Here is a 14,499-nt window from a genome sequence, read left to right as displayed (position 1 = left end):
AACCTGATGCACAGTCTTCCTGTTTTTAAACCACACAGTATCCCCTTGTTTTTTAACAATGACTGCCTCCTTGTCTATGCACAGTTTCCTCTTCAGAGGAGATTTGATTTGTATACTCACAGTGACCTTGCAAGAAAAATGTTGTAGAAGTTACATGTCCCAGAAGGATGTACTCGAATTTCCTATGGCTAATTTTATCATCCTTCAGGACCACTACATGTCAATCACCAGCACACTCCACATCCCACCCTCCCTCATTCCAATGGTTGTTACCAAGTAAATAAATAAATAACTCAAGATTTGCCTTCCAAAACCTAAGTGTATTGTTTTAATCTAAAAAAATCCAAGCTTTCATACTTTTTTTTTTTTTTTTTTTTAAGAAGTAGCAAAACTTCCCTGACTTACTATTTGAAAGACAGGGAAGTAAAAGAACATTTTGTTTCTAATTTAAATACTCGGTTGTGTCTAGATATTCAACAAAAATGCTAAAAGTAGACTTAAATATCTGCCTTTGTGGGATTATAGCATTACATTCTCCAAAGATCATTCTATTGATTTAATCTCATACCTTCAAAGAAGCATGATTGTTTCTCTAGTGGAAAAAAAAATCCAAAAAAAAGAAAAGTTTTTCTAACATAACAAATAAACAATAGTTCTTAGAAAGGATATGAATTTTAGATAAATATATATAGATCCACCCTTTAATTTATTTTTATGAATTAAGCTATAGATTTCAGAATATTTTATCTAATCACTTGGAAATGGCAACAGCCAGGCATAACCTATTCTTGTAAGCATACACCTCAGTAATGTAAGCACTATGGTAACACAAACTTACTCACAAATTATCATCTGAAGAATCACTATGAATTTATGTGCTTGTACTTACATACATATTAAGAGGAAATAAATTCATTGCAGCTTATCAATTTATTGCAGTGAACGCTGAATTAATCAATAATAATTGGCCACTCTAAAAGAAACTTTTTCCAGCTAGTGTAACACCTTAGGTTACTATCACAATAAATAAAACATTTAACAGAATTTGTGTGCATCTAAATGTAATTTCTTCTGCCATGTTCAAAGAAAAAAAGGGCAATGTTATTAAGAAAAATAATTAACGTGCTGCTACCATCTTTGCTAGATGATTGGTTTTATTTCCATGAAGTGTTAAAAATACATATTTTAAAAAGCATCTAAGACATGATTATTTTGAAATTAACTAAAATTATAAAATTGCACCACGTGCATAGTAAAGCAAACTATAAATATTTGGCAGTGAATTAAGTGAAAAATCGAATCTTTTTCCAAATGGAAAGAAAAATTTGACTGGATGTTTTGAAGTTAACAGCTTATGTGGACAAGACTCCAAGCTCTTCTCTGATCTCTGGTCATTGCAGCAAAAGAGTAGCTTCTCTGACTTTTTGTGCTTATCCTCCCTCCTTCACTACTCTAGGAATACATAAAGAAGGCCTGACTTCCTCCTTTGATGAAGGACAACAGATTAATGATTTTAAGTGCCTGCATCATTAGAATTGTCATCCGTGGTATACTATTTCAAGTATAGTGCCAACTGTGGCTAGCTTTTACTCATCGGGGGGTCCAGTGAGTTTCAGTTCCATATGTAAATTTATGCAAAACCTGCTCCAACAGTATCACATGCTGTTCATTTCAAACCTCAAAATGCATGTTCCACTTTCTGATTTGTTAAATTCTCTTAGTTACAGGTTAACAAAGAATATTGGTCCCTCCAGGGATGGAGGTAGTTGGGGAAGATTATGTGTATAATTTCATTCATGTTGAATCAAAGATTCACCTATATCTATTTTGTTATTATCTATAAATATTTATTTAAAGTTCCGGGAAAAGTATTCCATTTCTCTTATGAGGTTAACAAGTTAGTTTGTCCAAAATGTTGCCATATATCAGTAAAGTGTGGAACGATGTTTTATTCATTTCCATATTGCATTTCTGACATCCTCTTTCCCCGTACCATAGTCAAATCATCTAGCTGTTCTACAGGGAGTGTTTGTCTAGCAAATTTCAAAGTCCTTAAATAAAAGAGATATTTAATCAGCTTTTAAAGTATGTACACATATCTTTGGTCTGCTCATCATAGCAGCAACAACAAAAATGTAGAGGGATAGAAACACTATTCTAACCTATGTCAGAGCAGATTGAGTAAATGGATTGAAGAAAAATAGATGTTCGATAGTTAAGAAACTGATATTTAAAAGCATTTGAATCTCCTTTCATTTTCAAGTTGGGTCACTCATCATCATGGATGTTTTAGGAAGTAAGATTAGCAGGACAAGCTTTACTCTAAAGTAAATAAGTATGATGTAAGTGTTTTATATAATGATAATTGGTTTAAAAGAAAATAAGGTGATGGGCAGGAGTAAAAATGCCTCAAGTTATAATCATTTCAGGAAATTATAAGCTTTGTGTGTATATAAGTGTGAATTTTCTAGTTGGGTGGCTACATTAATGGTATATAGAATGGATCGGGGAGCTATTGACAAGTTTTAGTTAAACTTTATATTTTCCAGTCTAATTAATAGGAAAAGTGACAAGAAAAAAATATAAAATTCTAAAGTCTGATCAGGCTTTTGATTGTTTGGCTGTTTTCCAATGAGATATACTTCCCTTCCTCTTTTCAACCCCTTTTATTTCCAGTGAACTTCTAGTTCCAACGTCACTGTGCTAAAATCAAATAGTATGCATCAAAATCAAACAAAAGAAGCTCTGAATAAAGACCCTTCGTCTGATTTACATATTACTTTATTTTTAACTCACTGCCATAGAGTCAATCCCAATTCTTAGTGACCCCTCCTTGGGTTTCTGAGACAGTTATCTCTATAGAAGTAGATTGCCCAGTCTTCCGTCTGAGGAAAAATTCTCCAACCTGCTGAAATAGTAGGGGGGAATAAATTACCTATAGACTGAGCCAGAAGACTGGCAGTTCAAACCCACCAGCCATTCCTTGCAAGGAAGGTTAGGCAATCTACTTCCCTAGTGATACTGCCTCGGAAACTCAAGGAGGGGTCGCTATGAGTCAGGTCTGATTCCACAGCACATAACAACAACATAGACTGAGTACTGCTTCATTTCCACCCTAAACAAACAAAAATAGCTGAAATCCGTAGCTGTCCAGTCATATTTGACTCCTGACAACTCCATATGTCACAGAGCAAAACTGTTTCATAGATTTTTCTTGACTGTCATCTTTACTATGGTATTGCTGAGTGTGTTCAAACTGGCAACCCTTAGGTTAGTAGTCAAGCACAAAGTGTTGACACCATTCAAACAAGTTAAACAGTTTCTAGGTAGCATAATAGCATTCAAGAGAGTTTGTTTGAGTACTGAAATAGTGGATTGACACAGTGGCTGCAAAGATGGGCTCAAGTATAGCAAGGATTGTGAGGATGGTGAAGGACCAGGCAGCGTTTCATTCTGTTGAACATAGAGTTGCTATGAGGCGGAGACGACTCGAGGGCACCTAACAGCAACAATAATTGAAAGAGAACCTTTTTCTTTTTTTTGTGTGCTCTAATTGACTGAGTGCTCCTAAATCTTGAACGTTTGGTCTGGCTACTGGGACAGACAGTGTGAGTATCTTTCCTTGTTCCCTCTAATTATTTCAAGTGGTTATTTCCAGGCCTTCTAGGTATAGTTCTGAAATGTGTATGTGGATCAGTACTCTGCTGAGTACTGAAGGGGAGCAGGAGCTGTTCTACATCAGTGTTCTCAGTGCAGCTTTCCCCTCTCCTCTGCCCTTCTCTCCCTTCCCCCCTCCTTCCTCTCCCCTTCTCTCCTCTCCCCTCCCCGCCTCAGCCCCCTCTCCTCTCCCCTCCTCTCCTCTCTTCCCTATCCCTTCCCTCCATTCTCCCCACTCCCCTGCACTCCCCTTCCCTCCCCTCTCCTCTCCTCTCTCTCAAAGACTCATCTCTGATGGTCCCTGGGATTCTCCATTCTGTCTCCTCCATGTCATCTTCTCAATGTAGGGTGTCTGCTTTGATTTTCTAAGGCCCCTTGCCTGTGTCGTGGACTAGCAATTGCAAGGCAATACATTGCAGAGTCTTCTGTGACTCATCTCATTAGTTTTCTGTCTTTCAGTAATTATTGTTCATTGTTGCTGATGCAATTTCTTGCAAATCATCATTGCCTTTATTTTGTCCATTTTCTGATTGTTTCAGGCAGAAGAGTAAATCTGGTTCCTATTACTCCATGATGGCCTGAAATGGAGGGTTTTTTTCCTTAACAACTATTTATAAATGTCAATAGATTTACCTAGAAGATACATGATTGTAATGATAGTAATATTCCTTTTTAAATTTAAAGTGAACATTTTGTCCTGTAGAAGATCAAGTTTTAACTGTGTAGATACATGAAAGAAAAAAAAAAAAGTCTGTAGACTTGAATGAAGGAAACAGGATTTATAGTCCTGGATGGATCACGAATTTCATGTGAAGGTTTAGCCCATTTTCAAAAAGTCTCCAGCTTTCATTTTTCTAATCTGTAGAAGACATTGTTCCTGGCAACTTTAATATTCTCTTTCAGAAATCTATTGATAACCACTAACATTGTTAGAAATTGAAAAAAGCTATAAACTATGAAGGTATCTTTCAGAAGGCTTTTCCAGGAAACAAGATTTATTTCCAAAATTTGATCTTTCTGCACTTTGAAAGGTGCTCTGTGACTCTGTACCCATTAGCAAGCCAACAGCAGAACTGAAATTCTTCCTGTGACGTATACAGTGATGCCAAACCAAAATAATTCAACAGCACACTCCAGATATTGAGCACTGAGCTTTATTTGTTACTTTATATATCTTTGCTTTGTTCTTTCATATTCTAGAAATCCTATTGCCCTACTTTGATATTATGATCTATTATTATGTAAATGTTTCTTAAAGATTGTGACAGTGTGACAAGCCACATTAAAAAAAAAAAAAAAAAAAAACACCAAGGGCCTACAAGACAAAGATCTTATACATGAATATCTGAAATAATGCCAATAATGACATTGAAAATGAAGTAAACGCACATGAGATTCAGAAAATATATCTTTAGTGCTTTTAGAAAAAGCTCATTGCCTGAGGAAGAATGCATTAATTTCATATACCATGTTAGGAATTTCCATTTCTCCTTGAATAAAATGTTAGTTTTGAAAATCATCCTAGAGTAGAAAAACTCTCTGTAATTTATTATTCTTTATTGTCCTCTTTAGCATCAGAAATCCACTCATTTTGCACCATATTTAGCAGATAAGGAAAGGGGCCAATCTACCTTCTACTCAAACAGAACTGTTCTTTCAATTTATTAAGCATCTGCAATATAAAAAGCATTATGCTACATATTGTGGAAGATTCAAACAAGTATTTAGTCCCTTTTCTTGATGAAGTAAAATATAATAATAAGATCCAAATCTATACACAAAGTAGATAGTGATCTATTTATGTGTACAACAATGAATTATATGTACCATACATGGCTAATTATAAATCAGTACAGTAGAAATATCTAGTATAATTCTTGAGAGAGTTCAATCACAACAACAAAAGAAGCTTTGCTTTGACTGCTAGCTATGGAAATAATGAGTGATTCATTCAAATATTTGCTAAGTCTCTACTATAACCTCAATACTGAGTGCAAATGTCCTTTATATAAACTGTCCAATATTGTAGTCATTAGTTACATGTGGATATTTTAATTTTAATTAATTAAGCTTAATTAATTAAAATGAACTACAATTAAAAAGCAAGTTCTTCAGTCCCAGTAGTTTCATTTGAAGTGTGCTATAACCACATGTATTGGACAGTGTAAATCTAAGAGATGTGTATGCAATGGATTATAATTTTGTTTGTAAGTTTTTCTGACACATTCTATAGGAGCCTGGTGTTCTTTAGAGAAAGTTGTATTTGAAAAGAGTTTTGAGGTAAAATAGTGTTTATGAGAGAAAGAATTAGGAACTGGACTTCCCATGCAGTGGAAATAGCAAGAAGAAAGGCAGGAGGGCATGATGTAAGTGAGGAACAGCAAAAAGGGTTACTTATGGGGAAGTGGAGAAAGATGAAAGGTGGGAACATTACTCTTTCCTCTTCATCAGCCTTCTTGTCCCCATAAATCCTTTAGGTGTTAATTCAAAGGTTGTGTTCCTAGTGGGACTTTCTCTAACCAGGCTATTTATATTACAACATTCGTATTGCCAAATATTTCTTGTTTGTATTTTTTTCTACATAACTCTTATTAACGTACTTTGTCTTTTATTGATTTGCCATTTATTCTGAGGTTCTTTCCTATAAACATGCTAGTTCCATGAGGCCAAGATTTCTGTTTTGTTCAATGAAACGTTGTTGTTGTTGTTACGTGCCATCAAGTAGGACCCAACTCATAGCAACCTCTCCTTGGGTTTCCGAGGCAGTATCACTATGGAAGTAGATTGCCCAACCTTCCTTCCAAGGAGGGGCTGGTGGGTTTGAACCACCAGCCTTCTGGTTAGAAGTCAGGTACTTAGGTACAACGCTACCAGAGCTCCCCAATGAAGCATGTCGACCACATAAAACAGTGCCTGACACGTAATAACCCAAAACCAAATTCATTGCCATGGAGTCAATTTTAACTCATAGTGACTCTTTAAGGACAGGGTAGAAGTGCCCAATAGGGTTTCCAAGGCTGTAAAACCTCATGGAAGTGGCTAGTATATTCAAACAGCAAACCTTTTGGTTAGCAACCAAGTGCTTTAACCCCTGTATCATCCAGGTTCTTTTGACCCTTACTACACCCAAAAAGGATTTGTTTAATGTATGAATTAATAGGTTTTCTACTGGATGAGAAAGACTTGCCTGGATTTAGTTGGTTGTTTTCTTAAATTTTCTTAAGCATAAACTAGAATACCACAGGAAAACAGTGTTTGCTTGCTTCTCAGTGTCTCAGACACACCAGTTCACACTTGATAATATCTGTTTAAATCACTGACACTGCCAGCCCTCAACCATTCTCTTTAACATCTTAACATGTAAGATCAACTTCTTTACATTATCTATAAACTCCACATTCCTTTGTGAGCTCCAAGAATGTGTCAGCATTTTTACCCATGTTTGCCTCATCATAAATTCACAACATTCTTTGTAGTGATATAGATTACTTTCTGCTTTTGTACCATTACGTACACCATTTTCAACACTTCTGCTGACCACTCACCATCTCTTTATTAATATTGGTTCATAAACTCTATCTGTTTCAAATGTTATCCTTTCCAGAAAGTAGTAATCACTTGATGGAACCATGTCTGATCCCACAGTTCTGATTATGTGTCCAATTGGTGCCCTAAACAATGTTCTATCCACTCCTAGTGTTTAACTCTTGTGTTGTAAATGATAGATTGGTCCCCCTTCTCCAAAAGTAAACCGTAAGCTCTGTGAGCACTTATCTCTATTGCATCTCTTGCTCCTGGCTCCAAGTCAGGGACAGAATAGTGCTCAATATATATCTGCTCTGATTACTCCTTTGCCTTATAAAATTAAACATCTGCTGATTCATTTGTTCTTTGTTGATACGTATTTGTCGATATTCTTTTTTCCCCCCTTTTTTCTATTTTATTCCATGTATAGCTTCATAAACTATCCCAGTCTAAATACAAAATATTATTCAAAGGAAGACAAAACAAAGTGCTCACATACCCCATGGCGGTCATCAAAGTATGCCAGGCTGGTTTTGGTTAAAACAAAGAAGCGGACTTTAAAGTTCAAGGGAGAGATTCTTCTCTTTTGTTGGAATTTCTTGATGAGCTTTTTCTTCCAGAAGGATAAAGTTGTTCATGATCTTTTTCTTGAAAAGTGATGTGCCTTGAGCATCACCCCTTAGCACAGCAAGAGGAAAGAGCTTCTGAGCAAGGAATATGATGGAGAGGCAGTTGGCCTTCTGAGAGTTGTTCAAAGGCAACTTGCCTCCAGTGTTATCTTTCTATCAAGGTCCAGTCAGCATTGCAGAGCTTCCCCTCTGATGTCAAAGGCTATAACCACATCCTTTCAAAATTCACAAAAGAGTCATATGTAAAAAAAATTTATACCACTTGTTACATAGTTTGGAAAAGATATTTGAAGAACCTTAGACTCAAAATCATAATAAGGACTAGAGTTTAATCTTTAGAGTTTCTGGTTTAGCCCATCCAATAGCTGAGGCCTAGCACAGGTACAGGAACATGGGCTCTGGAGCCAATTAGTCTTAGTTTGTCTGTTAGTTTTTTTTTTTAATTGCTGCTGTGTATTTGCCAATGTTCTTATAAAGTACTAAGACCTCTTTGAGTGTATTCTACCTCAATAGCAGAATATGCTTAAACACTTAAGAGATTCTTTATGGGCCTTCATTCTCCAAATTATCTTAAGTCAAGGAACACAAACTATTTTTCTTATTAAGAGCTTAAGAGTTTGGGCTCTTAAATCAGATTGCCTGGATTTGAATCCGGGGTTTACATTTACTGACTAAATGATTTGGGGCTAGTTATATAACATGATAAGCCTTGGTTTTATCATCTATAAAATGCGGGGAGAGGATGGTGATAATTACTTACACATAGAGTTAAAAGATTGAATGAGAGGTAGCATGCATAAATCACTCTGAACATGTTATCATGATTGTGTATGGTAGTGCTGTGTACTGAAGATATTAAGTAACTATTTTTTATCCCCGCTCCCATACTCATGGAGCATGGTTGGTAATATAATTGTCATTAATGCCTAACCGATTAATAAGGCTTAGGGAAAAAGTATATAATGACAACAGCATACTTATCCATATTTTTCCAATGCTTTATTTGTATTCCCTTCTTCTTTAGTCTTGCACTCTGTGAGCATTCTTGAATCTCACCTTCTCTTTCCTCTCTAATTCTACAAACTCTGCTTTACTTGTGCCAATAAGATACTGAAGAAATGATGTAATAAGAAAATGCTTAATGCTGCATAGGCCTGTCCTAAGAGATACACTAATGTATCAGTACTAAAAATGTTTGAAATACTAATTTACCTCCTAATGAGCCTAAACATTTTATTATAGTTATACCTTAATACTAAGTTGCAGGTCATTACCTCTACACATTGAAAGCAACTGATATTTCTAAGGCTTAATGTTTCTGCCATTTCCTTGATGACCCTTCTTTCTTGCCTCTTTTACACAGCAGAATTTTTGGAAATAAAAATTAAATCACTTGACATGTATTATGTATGATGTCTTAATTTCATTATATATTTGTTTTGATTATAAAAATAAACATATGCTAATCACATGGAAGGAGCTCTGGTAGCATAGTGCCTAAGGCATCTGACTGCTAACCAGGAGGCTGGTGGTTCAAATCCACCAGCCACTCCTCAGAAGGAAAACTGGGCAATCTACTTCCATAGTGATACCACCTTGGAAACCCAAGGAGGGGTTGCTGTGAGTTGGATCCAACTCAATGGCAGTGAGTTTGGTTTGGGTTGGGAATCACATGGAATTTGAATTTTGTTAATCTCTTTTTTATTTTAATAATATTATTTGATTTTTTAATTTGGTAAATTTTCATCTTTTTAAATTTTTTATTTCTACTTTTTTTAATTCCTTCTGTAGAAAACAACAACCTATTCAACTGACATGGTATGAACCATTTCCATTTTATTATGAAACTGTTTGGGGCACCACCTTCCTTATTATAGTGTTTATCTGACATCACCCAAGGCGTTATGGGTAACTCAGGTCTCACGATGATTTTACGTCCTTCTGTCATTGAGGCAGTCTCAATCAATGCACAATAGCAGGCCAGTAATTGCCTATCAAATGGTATGTACCATGCTGCAGCCTCTGGAAACTTTCTAGTCCAGAATCCCAAGGATCGCAGTGGGAAGACCTTCTCAGGTTTTTGGCGTGAGCTCCAGCGTGCATAAGCATGTGCAGCAGACCTCCAAAATCATGTCTGGACGTGGATCATAAAGGCAAGGAGAATGAGACCCTTTCTGTAATTCAGACAAAGCCTGCTGCTACTTAGGCCCCCATTCGGTTTTCTTTTAAGAGATTTTATGAATGGGAGCCAGCAATACTCCCAGATGTGGAATATGTGTTCTTCAAAACCCAAATAGACCAACTGAATGTTGGGCTTCCACTTAGTCTTAGGGGTGGGTGGCCACAGCAACATATTCTTGGTTGCCTGTGGAGTGTCACAGGTGGCTCCTGCCTAAGTTATTCCCGTAAATTTCATCATTTGAACAGGGCCCTGAATTTTTGCTTGATTTATTAACCACCCTCTGTTAGTAATGTGGGCTACCACTGTTTTCAAATCTGCCCTAACCTGTTGTTCTGTGTTTAATATTAATGTAATATCATGAATGTAATGTATCATTATACTTGAAATGTGCACCAAGTCCAAGTCTCTTCTCACCAAACAATGACAGTAAACTAGTGAATTAAAATAATTCTGTGACAAAGCATTGAAAGTGTTTGAGATCCTTTCTATATGAAAACAAGTTTTGGATGGTTCTTTTCTGAGATTGGGGTAGAGAGAAATGCATTAAGTGTCCTGGAATTCCCATTTTTCTCAATGTTATCCACAATTTGCTATGATCCACACAATTAAATGCTTTTGCATAGTCAATAAAACACAAGTAAACATCTTTCTGGTATTCTTTACATTGAGCCAAGATCCATCTGACATCGGCAATCAGTGCTGGAATGGCTTTATTGTGATAAAGATATTCACCTAATGAGTGTGCTCCTTACACCTGCCATGGCAGACATGGTAACCAAAGACACTCCATGTAATCTTGCTACTGCAAAACAAACCAACTATCCAAGAAGCCATGTCAGTTACATTGGCACAGCTTCTCTGCATGGGACTTACAGACGCAAGAATCTCTGAGTACCAGTCTCCTTTAGCCTGCTTATATTATGCACTATTGATACCTTGTCTGGAACAGCTGAGGCTACAATGACACTACTTTATTTAGGCTTTGATAATCTACTGTCAGCCTCCATGACCCATCTGCCTTTTCCATGGGCCATACAGGGCTGTTATACAGAGAATTTGTTGTCACCAATACGCTAGCCTTTAACATGTCTTTAATCAAAGCAGTAATCTCTTTTTGTCCATGTGTCCTATACTGTTTTGAGTTAATAACCTGAGTGTATGGGCAATTCTAATGATTCCCATTTAGCATCTCCAATCAATGCTGGCCTAAGGGCAGACTTACACACTTCAGGTTTTACAACATCAGGTAAAGGGAGTGTTCCCCAATAAGACATAATATCCATACCAATAATACATTAAGGCAAGGGAAATGCAACTACTTCATACAAGATTTGTTTAAATTTTCCAATCCTCATCCCAACTTTACCTTAGTTCCATCTCTTGTTGTATCCCTGTATTCCTCTAGTCTAACCTTAGGCCCATTCAAGATTTCATTGATAGGTTCTGGAATGACAGTACATTGAACTTCTGTTTCCAGGAGCCACAAGAATGTCTCTTCCCCACCTCTGGGCTATTTTACCCATACATATGCGTATGGTCTTGAGTCCCTTGCTGGGGGCTAGACTTGAAGACCCTGGCCCCCTCATCAGTCCATATCTTCATCAACTAGCTCATCCTCTGCTTCAACTGGTCCCAGATGGGACTTCCCATTGTTAAACTCCTCCCATTGGAGTGAATAGAATGGATTTGTTTAGGTCCCTTTAACATTGGAAAGCAAGCAGGTGTTTGCATTGGTCCACCCAACTTCCTGTAGTGCTTGCTGCATTAGTACCTTTGTCTCAACTCCATCAAGGTTGGCTATATTCATCCCACTCCTTAGAAACCATCAAAAAATCTCCAACCTGCTGAAGTATGTCCTTCCCCATTGCCTCTTCCCATTCTCCTATTAATCATTCTTATATTTCTTGCGTCTGTAAGTCCCATGCAGAGAAGCTGTGCCAATGTATCTGACATGGCTTCTTGGATAGTTGGTTTGTTTTGCAGTAGCAAGATTACATGGAGTGTCTTTGGTTACCATGTCTGCCATGGCAGGTGTAAGGAGCATACTCATTAGGTGAATATCTTTATCACAATAAAGCCATTCCAGCACTGATTGCCGATGTCAGATGGATCTTGGCTCAATGTAAAGAATACCAGAAAGATGTTTACTTGTGTTTTATTGACTATGCAAAAGCATTTAATTGTGTGGATCATAGCAAATTGTGGATAACATTGAGAAAAATGGGAATTCCAGGACACTTAATCGTACTCATGAGGAACCTGTACATAGACCAGGAGGCTGTCTTTCAAACAGAATAAGGGAACACTGCATGGTTTAAAATCAAGAAGGGAGTGTGTCAGGGTTGAATCCTTTCACATGCTTATTCATTTTATATGCTGAGCAAATAATCTGAGAAGCTGAAATACATGAAGAAGAACATGGCATCAGGATTGGAGGAAGGCTCATTAACAACTGCGATATGGTGAGGACATAACTTTGCTTGGTAAAACTGAGGATGACTCAAAGCACTTACTGATGAAGATTGAAGAATAAAGTCTGAAGTATGGATTACATCTCAATATAAAGAAAACAAAAATTCTCACAACTGAGCCTGTAAGCAACATCACGTTAAATGGAGAAAAGATTGAAGTTGTTAAACACTTCACTTCGCTTGGTTCTACAATCGATGCCAATGGAAGCAGCAGTCAGGACATCAGATGACATATAGCACTGGACAAGTTGGGTGCAAGGGACCTCTTTCAAGTGCTGAGGAGCAAAGATGTCTCCTTGAGGACTAAGGTGTGCCTAACAAAAGCCATGACATTTTCAATCGCCTCATGTGCATGTGAGAGTTGGACAATGAATAAAGAAGACTGAAGAAGAATTGATGCTTTTGATGGTTCTGGAGAAGAACGCTGAAAGTACCATGGATGCTAAAAGAACAAACAAATCTATCCTGGAGGAAGTTCAGCTGGAATGCTCCTTGGAAGTGGGAATGGCCAGACTTTGTCTCACCTACTTTTGTCATGTTGTCAGAAGGGGCCATTCTCTGGAGAAGGTGTCATGCTTGGTAAGGTGGAAGGTCAATGAAGAATGTAAATGCCCTCAACGAGATGGACTGACACAGTGGCTGTGACAATGGGCTCCATATAGCAGGGCTTGTGGAGCTGGTGCAGGACCAGGCAGTGTTTCGCTCTGCTGTGCATAGGGTCACTATGAGTCAGAGATGACTAGACGGCACCTAACAACAACAACAACAGCATTGATTGCATAACCACCACATTAGCTTCTTCTTCTGAAGGATTCCAAGGGATATTTAAGGGGAATGGGGCAGTTTCCCTTTTTAGTGTAAATTAACCTCATTGCAAATTGTATCCAGTCCATCAGGCTGGCTGTCCCCTCTAGCTTACCATGCTGTGTAACTGGATCTTGGATCATTATTAGTGCCTGTCACATAGTGAGTTGTGGGTCTTGCATCAACCCAAACATACTCTTCCATTCCATAGCATTCAAAACTAAAGGCTCTGCCCCTAAATTAGTCACTCTTACAATCCATTTTATTCAAGGTTCCTCAGAAAGTTGCTATCAGTCTACAAACTGAAACAATCCTTTTATATATAACCCCTGATTTCAATAGTTTCTTGGTTTTGCCTGTTCCCTTCCTGGACTACCTTCTTAGTAAGAGGTCATAGGGATAATGTGTGTTCCTGCAAAACAATTTTTCCCTTCCAGGGGGCCCTAAGAACAGCAGTCTTAGATCTGACCAGACTGGATCTGGGCTTGGTTCAGTGCTACAACTTGCCCCTACATTCTTTTCCTCTGCCATTGCAGCTATTACTGCTAACAGCAACCAAGGAATTACAGGTCTTGCTCTTGCCATCTCACTCTGTATTCCATATGCATGCAACTAGACAATTCGTCAGGAGTTAGATCTACCACTCCTAAATCCCACAAATAGCTTTCACCTTGGGTAACTGATTGCATCATAACCAAAAAAAAAAAACAACCTACTGCCATCAAGTTGATTCCGACTCATGCGACCCTAATTGACCATAGCAGCTGCTTCAATCCATGGTGATTTTTATCCCATCCAGAAACCCAAGTTTTCTCATTCTCCTGTTTGTCCCCTTTTATCACAAGATGGAGGACAATGGCTTGAAGGGAAATATTAAGCAGTTCATTGATCTGCAGATGGATATGTATTCATATTTTCTCCAGTTATTTCGAAAAATATGTTCTGAGTCATGCCATCCTTAGGATAGAGCTCTTTTGTAATAAAATACAACACTTAATTGTTCTTTCCATAAGATAGTTAGGCTTAAACTCTTTATCTTTGAGTGTCTGAAAAGGCCTTAACCCAGAGTGATATTTTAGCTAAGTATACAATTTTCGGTCGTATATTATTTTCAATGTGGATATTATTCTACTATTCTAACAGCTACTTTTTTTTTTATTTTTTTAATTAGGATTTGGGTGAAGATTTACAGAGTAAATTCACTTTTCATACAGCAGTTCACATATACTTT

At 37.3% G+C, this 14,499-nt stretch overlaps 1 protein-coding gene across 1 annotated transcript in view; it reads left to right on the top strand.

Annotated features, from left to right (window-relative positions):
* The window catches only part of SPAG16 (sperm associated antigen 16), a 1,240,018-nt gene that overhangs the window by 914,355 nt on the left and 311,164 nt on the right, over nucleotides 1-14,499 (top strand). The window lies entirely within an intron of this gene.

Source organism: Orycteropus afer, unplaced genomic scaffold, assembly GCF_000298275.1.
Source record: "Orycteropus afer afer isolate SDZICR_OR568_19922 unplaced genomic scaffold, OryAfe1.0 scaffold00002, whole genome shotgun sequence".
Lineage (NCBI taxonomy): Eukaryota > Metazoa > Chordata > Mammalia > Tubulidentata > Orycteropodidae > Orycteropus > Orycteropus afer.
This window is presented reverse-complemented; position numbering and strand designations above follow the sequence as displayed.